Below are 8,232 nucleotides of genomic sequence, written 5' to 3' on the forward strand. Positions count from 1 at the left end.
GTCCGCGATGACGGCGCTCTTCGATGATGCTGTCGAAGTTCTGTGTTCTATCAGCTAACCTCCAAAGTCCAATTGTCAAATTTCGCCGGGTGGTTCCAAACCTCGACCTCCACTTCCATCGGTGAAAGAAATGCCGGAAAATAGTGGAAACAGTGCAGGACGGAATCTTCAAAGTGAGTACCATTTCGATTTGTCATTCGTTGTGTTATTTCTGAACCCTTTTAGGGTGGACCTCGCAAAGCCGGCTCCGGGCACATGTCATGGGGGTTAACAGTTGTCAATATCATCCAACCAGGGTAGTTTGGAATACCAGACAGCGTCGTTGGCTCCCCTTGTGACGGTGGTGCACTTCTCCGAGGGTGTTGGAGTCAGCAGCAGTTGTAGGTTGCATAAAAATGAGAGAAAAGCATTTAGTATACTGATATCCTGGAGCAGAGGGATAACAGGGTGTACGGTGGAATTTCGGAAGAAACGGTAATTACGGTCGGTAATTTTGATAAGGAGATACAAATATACTGTTCTATTTCACTTACCGTTCAGGCCAGTTTGTAATATCGGTGTAAGCGGTGTCAGCCTTCTATTGCTATTTTCTATTCGGTTATTGTATTTAACAGTGACACAGGGGTGAAATAGAGACAGACAGGACGGGTGTATGTATTTGAAAAAAATAAAAATTAGGAGTAATCATGTATGTAATTACCATATGAATTTTCTTTACTTCCTGACATGTCCTATACACTGTCATATGTGTCTTACAGGATTAATAAAATTATGTTATGTTATGTTATGTTATGTTATCTCACTTGTTATTATCGGTCCCACAATCAATACAGAAAAATTGAATTAACGGTAACGGTTCCTGTTTTTCCAGTGAATTAACGGAATTTTCTGTTGTAGGTATTGTGGGATACTTACCCACTGGATGACAATCAGACGGTCCTGCTTGGTGGTAATAAAAGCTGCACAGAACAAACCAAACTGTACGGAAGAGATTCTTCCAACACTGGCAGACCAGGTTAGATCTATCGGTTATGGTGGAATCGCGGAAATATAGGTATGTACATTTTGTCAGTTAATAAGGAGATACAAGTATAAGGCTCCATTTCACTCACCTGGGCACTTATTCGGTGAAAGCAGCGGTAGTACCCCATTACTAACCTATTTACAGTGATGAATATTATTTTTAACGGTAATAGAGGAGTGAAATAGAGACAGACAGAACGGATGTATCCCATTTATTATCGGTGATTAGTACAATATAACGGTACGGTTTGTTTTTTATTTCGGTTGCTATACAGTGCACTTACTAATGATCAGACGGATGGAACGGTTTTAAATCCTTCACATGAATATTGGTGATTTTCTTACCACTGTCATCTTTCAGGTCATAAACAACGGGTGAAATTACTTTCACAACGGTATACGGACCAGAGAACTTCGGAGCCAACTTGGCTGCAAAGCTATCAACGGCGGATGACAACGGATTAGCGCGGTGCAGAACTCAATCACCGACATAAAAACGAACTTCTCTTCGACGGAGGTTGTAATGGTGAGCTTGTTGCTCAAATGCACGGTACAACCTGGTATTGACAAACTCATAGGCCTCATGAAGATGACGGATTTGTTCTGTACGGTGAGTAAGATTTACTCTACTTTCTTCTGGGCTTCTGTTTGTCTCCTCGGTGTCTTCGTCTTGGGTGTTTGACGAGTAGATTGCCTTTGGAACTGTTAATTCCCTTCCATAGTTCAGGAATGCCGGTGTGAATCCTGTAGATTCTTGTTTTGCGGTGTTCAGGGCGAAAGTTAGTTCACCTAATTTCTCATCCCAAGTACGGTGATCGGCTTCACAGAACTGACCTATCATAGTTTCGACGTACGATTGGCTCGTTCTACGGCGTTGCACTGTGGTGTATACGGAGGGAAGAAACGGTGAGCAATGTTTAGCTCTCGGAGACTGTTTTTGAAGAGTCTACTGTCATACTGTACCCCGTTGTCAGATATCACCAGTTTCGGACAGCCATATCGGAGTATAACCTGTTCGTATAGGGCTGAGTAAACGGTTTTAGCGGTGACTTTCCGCAACGAACGGCATTCAACCCACTTCGTGAAACGGTCCTGCATCACCACTACGTAAGAATTTACCTTCTTGGAACGGGGAAGTGGCCCAACCACATCTGTACAGACCTCTTGGAACGGTGCATCAGTCATTCTATGTGGTTGCATTTTTCCAGGCGTCTTCTGTTGTGGTACTTTGTACTTTTGACAGGATGGGCAGTTTCTTACGTATTTTGCGACATCTCTGAACATCCCTGGCCAGTAATAATTCCGGGCTAGCCGAGAGATGGTTTTGGAGATTCCCAGGTGTCCAGCTAATTCAGAATCGTGATTTTCTTTCAGAACCTCCAGTCGTTGTTCGGTGGGTACACAGAGCTTCCATGGTTGTCCGGATCCAACTTCAGTTAAGTCGGAAGAGTCCCAGAAGTGACGATACAGTTTCCCATCCTCAACGGCGTAGTCAGGGAAATCTTCTGGGTCTCTTTGTACCTCTTGGAGCTTTTTGTTGTACCAACTGCAGCGAACTTCGACGTCGGCCAGGCATACGGAATCCACAGAAGGTAACGGGTTTCGGAACAGGCTGTCGGCGACTTTGTTCAGGGCGCCTTTCCGATATTGGACTTCAAAGTCGAATTGCTGAAGGAAAGCGGCCCATCGAGCAATTCTTCCGGACGGTGACTTGATGGAATTCAGCCATTTCAGACTCATGTGGTCGGAAATTACGGTGAAATGAAATCCTTCCAGGTATGGTCGCAGTTTCTCTATCGAGAAAACAATGGCGAGGCATTCCTTTTCAGATACGGAGTAGTTTCTTTCGGCGGTGTTCAAGGTACGGCTGACATAGGCGATCACCCTTTCCTTTCCATCCAGAACTTGGGTCAGGGCTCCTCCAAGGCCTACGTCACTGGCGTCTGTTTGCAGGACGAACGGTTGATTGAAATCCGGACAGGCCAGTATCGGTGATTCGGTCAATTTTTGTTTCAGGAGGTCGAACGCTTTTTGTTGTTCCTCACCCCACTTCCAACGTGGTTTCTTCTTTAACAGGTGAGTTAACGGTGAAACGACATCGGAAAAGTTCTCTATAAAACGGCGGTACCAGCTAGCAACTCCCAGAAAACGGCGCAATTCACGGATGGTTTTCGGCGCTGGGAATGCTACGATAGAGGAAACTTTATCCGGGTCGGTACGGATTCCTTCGGAAGTAACGACATGTCCTAGGTATTTTAGGGATTTTCGCACAAAGTCACACTTTTCGGGATTGAGACGAAGATTGGCTTCTCTCAACCGCCGGAATACTTCTCTTAAGTTCTCCAGGTGCTCCTCGAAAGTTTCCCCCAGGACAACTATGTCGTCCAGGTAAGCGAACGCCTCCGGTTCCATTTCTGGGCCAATAACGGTATCTAAGAATCTCTGGAATGTGGCCGGACTAGCGTGAAGACCAAACGGCATGACGGTGAACTGAAACAATCCCCTTCCTGGAACTGTGAAGGCAGTAATCTGACGGCTTTCCTTTGCTAACGGTATCTGCCAATATTCTTGTTTCAGATCCAGTGTGGAGATGTACTTGGCCCTACGTAGTTTATCCAGAATCCCAGAAATGTACGGCAACGGGTATGCATCTTTTACAGATACTCGGTTGACGGCACGGAAGTCGATGCAAAAACGGTATTTTCCGTCTTTCTTCCTGACCAATACTACCGGTGAACTCCACGGTGACTTGGAGGGTTCAATCACTCCCTCAGCCAGCATCCGGTCTACTTCCTGATTGAAGATCTCCTGCATTTTCGGGTTTAGGGGTCGGTATCGTTGTTTGATCGGTTCGGTGCCCGGTTTCAGTTTGATCTTATGTTCAATCAGGTCGGTTGTACCATGTAGGTCTTCAAACTTCTTTAATTCATCTTTCAGAAACGCTTCCAGCTCCTGTTTCTGAGACTCCGTCAACTCTAACAGGTGTTCCTCGGCGGTGTGAACTTCTGCGGTAGTTTCGACGGGAGTCATCGGTTTCGAGATCAGACGGCCTTCCAGAAAGCACTCGGCAGTACTGAGATTTACGGAAAACTTGAAAGTCGACAGAACATCCATCCCCAGAATAATGTCAACCGGTAAGTTTGGTACCAGTAGGAATTTCAAGTCAGGCAGTGTGTAATCGGAAATTTGCACGGTGGTGGTGTACAGTTTCGGTGTGACGGTGGTTTGTCCATTCGCTATTACTGCGAAACTGTTGTGCATTGTTTGTCCTGTGATTCCTTTACTTTCACACTGATCGGATACGGCCTGACTGCAGAAACTCCTGGTCGCTCCGGTATCTATCAGTGCTCGGAAGTGTTTGCCGGCTATTCTGACCTCTACTAACGGACGGTTATCATTACAGGTAGTCGGTGCCAGTGGAGTCAAGATTCCGGGAGATGTGGTCGACTCCGCCTCCAATCTCCCCTTCAGTTTCCCGAACACGGACAGTCTCGTGAGAGAATGTTTTCCCTCTGGCATCGAGAACAGAAGATTTTCGGTGGCCTGCGACACTCTCGACGCATGTGGCCATATCCACCACATCGGAAACATTGTGTCTGGAAGGACACTCTCCTCCCTGAAGGTGGTTCCGTCCGGTCAGCGGGGCTATTTTCGGCTGGACGGCGGGGTGGTGGTGTTGCAGGTCTGGATCGACCTTCGGACCTGTCTTCAGAAGTCGGACGGTGAGATTCCTGTTGTTGGACTATTGACTTTCTGGACCTGGGCGGCTTTGGACGGCTTTCTCCCGGCGGAGAATGTCGTGTCTGGTTGGCTGGTGTCGGCGGGACCGATTCCCGGTGATCAGTTGTTTGGCGAACCTGTTCTCCGGTATCCATAGAAAAACTTGCTTGACATCGGTTCAGTTGACGGGGACTGTACGTCAGGTGAGGTTCTTCTACAAAACCTGGTTTGGAGGGTGGCTGGGTGTACTGGCTCATCTGCCACTGGACCAGTTCAAAAACTTCTCCCTTACGGAGAAGTTCATCATAAGTCTTGGTCTCCTGGAAGGCCAAGGCTTGCTGTAAGGGCGGGATCAACCTCTGTCGGATGAGCCGGATCTGCTCCACCTCGGATGGTTTTGCATAGGTCAGTTTCTGGAATAAGTTCTGCATCCGGGTAACATATAGAAGCAACTTTTCTTCAGGGCCTTGTGTTCGACTTTTTATTTCCTCCAACAGATTCTCCTCGTAGTTAACTGGCAGAAATGCTTCTTTCAGTTGGTTGCTAAAATCCTCCCAGTCCTCAAGAGTACCTCTCCTGGGAATGAACCAATCCCTCGCATCCTTTCGTAGTAACTCATACACTGATTCGAAAACTTGTTCCAGGGACACTCTACGAGATTCAGCCAGCCTCTCCACCTCTTCAAGAAATCCGGTTACACTACCAGTGCCATCAAAGGAGATGTTCCATTTGTGTACCGGAACAGTTGGTACTATTGATCGAGACTCCGGTTCCGATCTGGCAGGTGTTGTGATAATTGGCCGGTCAGAATTTATCCACGGTGCAGGTAAGTGTGGAAAAGACACCCTTCGTGTGGAATTAACCCATCTACTTTGTGTCGGACCCTCAGGTGTTGCTGTCCCACAGTCCTGCGACTGTGTGAGAGGTATCGCTGGTAATTGTTGCAGTAATGCTCTACATGTCTGCCTTGTCTCATTCATGACCTGTTCTAATGTTGGATTCCTTACAGGTGTACCGGTACGTGAGACATTAACTACTGAAGGAGGGTCGACACCATCTCCTAAGTCGATAAGTGATGTCTCAACCTTTGATAACCTCTCCGGTTGGATCGGTGACACCCCAGGTGAACTGGACACCTCCTCATCCAAAAGAGACCTCTGACCTCGGTTGGATGTCTGCGGCTGTTCACGATCACTCCTCCTACGCAGCTCCTCCAGTGTCTCCAACGCCTTATCTGTAGTCGCCTTCATTTGTTCAATTAATTGTAACTGTGTTGTGTCTGTGGTGACAATAAAGTTCAGCCTGCCTTGAATGTGTATTAATCTGGTGTAAATTCGCGAAAATTCGTTAGCCGCATTATAATGATTGAAGTTCTGAAGGGATTCCACCAAATCGGTGAGTTTATTTTGACAGATCTCAATCTCGGCGGCGGGATTCGATGATGTTGGGGGTAGTAGAGGTTCATTAGACTGAAGTACTTGTCGTAACAGACTCCGTTTAGTCATCACAGTACCGGGTATCGATTGTCCCCTCAGTTGTAATTCGAATGTAAGTTCATCACTGAGTAACCGGTTCACATCCATGTTCGACATATTATATTCAACTAAGTCCGATTCAGAACGCACCAATATTTCACACTCGGTATGTCTTTCACAATCCGTTTAAGTTCTAAGTCCAACCCGGTAAGTTAATCGTTAGCCAACCTATTCACTTAAGTTCAAAGTGGGTATCGGTGCACCCCAAACAAGAATTAAGTCTAAGTCCCGGTGTATCCAAAAAAAAAGTCTAAGTCCCGGCGCACCAAAAACAATCTAAGTCCCGATGTATCACAAAAAAAAATTTTCAAAAATTTTTAAAGTCCAACGTTACTCGAAAAAATTTCTATCAGTCCCACTAAAGTCCGAAAATATTCGAGAAATGCCGCACACAAGTCCGAAAAATTTCCTGAAATTCGAATAGCACCAAAACGCACAGGTTAAATTCCAAACAGTCTTTCAAGTTCAATAGCCAGAAAATAAATCACAATAATTGACTTTCAGTTTTCAGAAAAATCAGAAATAATCGGTAGGTTTCAACAGTACAGGTCAAAAGAAGATAGAAAACAGGTAGATAGGTTATCAACAGGTAATAGCCGATAGGTGAATCACACCTATTAAATTTTACCAATTGCGACAATAAATTTTCAATTTTTCACAGTCCGGAAATTCACTCATCTTCAATGTGAAATTTAAACAGTTCAATTCGATAAATCAGAAATAATAAGAAATCGGAAATAATTTTCACTGATATAACGGCGTAATAACAGTTAAGTTTTCAACAACTCAATACAGTAATCGGCAAAAGGAATAATCACAAATTATTTTCAACGGGGTTCAACAGTAGGAAAATTTCCAAAATATAGTCCAATTCAATTCACAGTATAACAGTTCAATATGGAGTGGCAGGGAATAAAACACAGTTCAAGTTTATTTTTCACAGTTTTCCGTTCAAGGAATAGTTACTCACTGTTCTGAGGTTTTACTCACTGTTTCGGGAATTCACTCACTGTCCGGTTAATGTCTCTCACCTCAGTTGTTTCCTGGTAGATTCTGAACGGTCCCTGCTCGTTGCGCCATTTTTGTAACGGGTTTTTCTCGGTGTACTCGAGCGCCAGCTATTCTTCAAGGGAGAATAGCAAACCTACCCTGGCAGCTACTAGCCGGAGACAGGGTTCCCTGGTGTCTAGGGTGTTAGCGACGCACAATGATAGGCAGAATCAACGTATACAACTTTTATTTGTCGATTCGTAAAAGGGGAACACAAATAGCACTATTACAAAATTCAGTGACTCGAAATCAGTGAGATTTACAGGACAAAACGGACGGAATAACACTGGATCCGATCTCAAACGTTATACGGGGGTTAACGGACTTGTTCGCCAGCCAGAACCTGAGACGTACACTTGACGGACAGATATTGGACTTCAGCCAGGTTAGGGGATGAAAGACAGCACAGACTTACGACGGCTCATCCTTAGGCTAGTTCGGCACTCCCCGGGTATCCACACCAGCAGAATGCCTCCCTAACCGTAGGGGTGAACACAGGAACGTGTTAAAAGATGGGAACTGAGGAAAGGGTGCGCCACCCCAAAGTGTCCTCGGTACCCCCCGGGTAACCACACCAGCAGGGTTCTTTAACGACAGTAGGGGTGGAACTAGATAAGACGGGAAATTTCGGGAAAGGGTGAGCCACCCCAAAGTGCCTTCGCCTACCATCCGGGTATCCACACCAGCAGGGTACGTTAATGACAGTAGGGGTGGAACTCAGACTCGGGTATGAGAGGGATGTAGACGGAAAACTGAAGTTCCAATATTATAAAAAAATTAACGGCGTGTCGTCTTACCTCTGGTTCGATATTCGGCCACTTACACTCCGGACAATCACCCAATATGGTGAACAATAAAAAAACTGAAGAAAAATTCTATCCCGGACTAATGAAATTAAAGAGAA

At 45.5% G+C, this 8,232-nt stretch overlaps 1 long non-coding RNA gene across 1 annotated transcript; it reads left to right on the plus strand.

Moving 5' to 3' along the window:
* The first annotated feature begins 231 nt into the window (after positions 1-231).
* LOC123318925 lies at positions 232-1,634 on the plus strand. Its single transcript, XR_006538416.1, has 3 exons — positions 232-474; positions 898-1,054; positions 1,385-1,634. It is a non-coding gene; the product is annotated as an uncharacterized LOC123318925 (long non-coding RNA).
* Positions 1,635-8,232: the final 6,598 nt, after the last annotated feature.

Source organism: Coccinella septempunctata, chromosome 8, assembly GCF_907165205.1.
Source record: "Coccinella septempunctata chromosome 8, icCocSept1.1, whole genome shotgun sequence".
In the NCBI taxonomy this organism is placed as follows: Eukaryota; Metazoa; Arthropoda; class Insecta; order Coleoptera; family Coccinellidae; genus Coccinella; species Coccinella septempunctata.